Here is a 3803-nt window from a genome sequence, read left to right on the forward strand (position 1 = left end):
TTATTGTAGCAGAAGAAATTCCACACATGGTAGAAAAAATGTAAAATACCCAAAGGCTATTTTTATTAGCTTTAACTGTAATGCAATCAGAAAAAAATTCAATTTCTCTAAGACACACTCACACAAATATTCCCCAAATGTAAAGGATTAGTCCCATTTGTTATAAGCAACCCACAGGTTTATGGGAAGGATGGAATCACAAATCATAAAGCAGCTGATCTTGCTGCCTTCCTCTGAAAGAAGAGTCTCTCCTTTATCCAATTGTGGTGCCCATTGAAGATATTGTCATGCACTCTTCAGAACCAAAGCAAGAGGCATTATAAACACAAAATGACATACAAAAGAAGAAAGAAAAGGGTGGTGTCATGTCTTTGGAAGACCATGAGCTACTAATCAAAAATGGATAATCCTTGTTACACTACAGTATGCACTGTCGACATTCTTCACACAATGGGCCAGATTCAGTAAAGGAAAAAAAATGCAAGGGGAGCAAATGTATTTTTATACTAGTAAGCCCGCTCAACGCAAATGCCTTGAAAGCTAGTCTGCTACCTTGTGATTACCTCTGTGTTTGTGCACATGTGTGAGAGAAAGATATGTAGTTTCACTCGCTGCCAACAGATGGCAGTATTTTGGAAACACACAATCAGACACTAGACATATATATATTGTTTCTGTGCAGGGTAAATACTATCTGTCTCTGCATGTATCCCACAGCTAATACACAGTTTTATTTTCACACAGAAATTTAGATTTCAGTTTGAACACACTGGTCCAAATCTAACTCTCGCTGCACATGTTACGTTTGCCCCACCTGCAGTGCAACATGATTTTTCCCAGTTGCTTTTTTGCATTGTTTGCAAATATGAATCAGGACCAAAGACATTAGCCCAATCATTTTTTTACAATCACTCTGGATTACATAATATTTTAGGAGCTAAACTGTAGATTGCACCCATGTTGGTGTCATGGACTGAGACAGCAGCCACCACTGTTATTCAAGTTCTATGTATTGTACTCACCAGATCAGCACTCCAGGTTTTGGCTAATCCACCTTGCCTTGCTTCCACGCATACCTTAGTCCAGTGGTAGCCAACCCTAGCCCTCGAGAGCTACCAACAGTTCACATTTTCCAGACAACCTAGCTGCTGCACAGCTGCACTCATTAATCACTGACACATTTTAAAAGATACACAGATGCAGCTAATTAGCTCACTTGTGATTCTGTGAGATCTGCAAAACATGCACTGTTGGTAGCTCTCGAGGACTAGGGTTGGCTACCCCAGCCTTAGTCTGTCTTGGGCGTGGCTTCTAAGCCACTTGGTATATAGATGTGCTCTAAGAACTGAACCCTGCCAGTTATACTCCTAACCTTCTATGATATATTCCTGTGATACTCCTATTATATTCCTTGTTCATGGTGATTTCTATGTTCCCAGAGATTATCAGAGATCCTAGCAAACTCCTGTCTGATATTATTCCAGAGTCCAGTGTATTCCAGCCTGTGTATCTAGAACCTCAGTGCAGCAGATGTGTCCTAAATTGCTCCCGCCTGTGTCTGAGTATTCCAGTAGCATACCTGCCATGCATCCTGTGAGATCCTGCCAGTGTCAGTGAATCATTGCATCCAATTTGGGAGATATTGTCTATGTCCAGCTTCAGTATGGAGGTGTGCGTACCAGTGGCTTCCCCACACATTGTGGAAGAAGTTGCACCTTTCATTACTATCTGCCATTGGTATTCTCACAGTGCCAGGAGCTTAGGAGGCAGGTAGGGCACAGGCCTAACTACATGCTAATTTGTCTTGTTTGTGTTACTTATTTGTTTGTATCATGGTAGATGCCCTAGACTCTGGTCTAGCCTTGCGATGGTGTCGCATAGGTGGTTAGGTTGCAGGCCTATCCACACTACCTTGGTTATACAGATGGAGCATTGCTCATCCCTTGCACTGGTGAGCGCCGGCGATAGAGACTGTGACACGCGTGCATCTCACACGCATGTGCGTCCCAGTATCACGGCGGCTGGGCAGCGTCTCCGTGCCCGTCTTCGCTTCAAGGAGATGCTGCCCAGTTTGGGGCAGGGCGATCGGGGTGGCGAGGGGAACCAGCAGGGACCGGCGTCAGGCTCCGTTTGCCAAGGGGCGCGCCCCTGTTGGGAGCTGGCCGCTGACGGGCTGGAGATAGAATCACCGGCCACTGCAAAGTTAAAGCCAGCTCCATCTGTAGTTCTTGTTTGGTTTATTGCATTGGATTCGCATTCTAGCGGCAAAGGCCGCAAATCCTGTGTTCAGTCGTTGTCTGTAAGGTTGCATATTCTAGTCCATGTTCATGTGCAGAGTCTAGTTAATCTTTGTGTTGTCTAGTCAGTATATCCTCTTACTAGTACCCTGACTCGGTTGGGACTTTGTGTCACCGCAATAGGCCAGGTGGCTTCCAAGTACAGGGTGAAGCTAGTCTGCCCTTAAAAGTCGGCTATTAGTGGCAAAGTCTAAGACCTCCGCAGGTGCCAGCCGACTCAGGGTATAGTAAGAGTCAGGGTCAGGTACTGCTGTGTTTTCACCACCTCGGACACAGAAGCACAATACAGGCTGTAATCAATACCATGCAGACCTGCCAGTCAGAGTGAGGGTGAAATCTGAGTTCACCCCAGATTATCCTAGCAGTTGGTTTGTGGCCTTATCAACAGAGAACTGAAATGCATGAAGATGGCTATCGGGCTTGGGTATATAAGAGTAGTAATTAATTTAAACTTATATTTCTTTTGTTAACCTGTAAACACAATATATTTTTATTAAATGTTAAAAAGTGTATATTGTGTGGATCATTTCAGGTCACTCAGGGTATATACATTGTCAGTGATAACAACTGTATGTGTACAGCACTGCCCAGACATTTTTTGTAATGTGTTTACCACAAACCTTGCTGTCATTTGTTCGGTATCTACTCTATATGATGGTTTAATAAAAAATAGGTCTCTATATACTGTACTATTAAAGGAAGTAGGGGGCCTTTTACAAGTAGGTTATTCTGATAATACAGAAAATGTGGGGTCAGACAGCAGATAATTCAGCAATGCATCATACAGCATGTGAATGGTCTTCAGAATCATTTCTACTAATAACCAATGCTGTAGAGAATTACACAAAACAAAATAAACGGTACTCTTTACCTAGAAGGGCGCCAGCGATTGGAATCGCGGGCGTCGGGGGTAAAATCGCGGTCATCGCGGGTAAATCGCGGGTACATAAAAATCTGCTGCCCGCGATGACCGCGATTTTCCCATAGGGAACAATGTTAAAAAGGCTGATTGACCGCGATTTTCATGTAAAATGCCTCAATGCCCGCGATTTGGCCATAGGAATCAATGTTAAATGGGCTACAGAGCCCAAATAGGCACAACTAACCCTTAAATGTCCCCCTAAATTTTTAACGCCACCCCACGATCCACGCCAACCCGAAGCGTGGCGAGCGCTGCGAGCCCGCGAGGGGCGGCGGTACGCGTCCTCCGACCTTTTCATGCCCTACTATCCACGTCGGCGTGGAGTTGAGAATAGAATAGTGTGGTGAGCGCAGCGAGCCACCGAGCCCGAAGCGTGGCGAGCGCAGCGAGCCCCGCGAGGGGACGCGGATACCTTCACAGGTAAACGCGTCCCTTCGCGGACTTCACAGGTGTCCGCGTGGCCACGGACACCTGTGAAGCCCGCGAGGGGACGCGTTTACCTGTGAAGGTATCCGCGTCCGCTCGCCACGCTTCGGGCTCGGTGGCTCGCTGCGCTCGCCACACTATTCTATGCTCAACTCCAC

Source organism: Crinia signifera, chromosome 8 (assembly GCF_055691185.1).
Source record: "Crinia signifera chromosome 8, ASM5569118v1, whole genome shotgun sequence".
NCBI classification, from domain to species: Eukaryota; Metazoa; Chordata; class Amphibia; order Anura; family Myobatrachidae; genus Crinia; species Crinia signifera.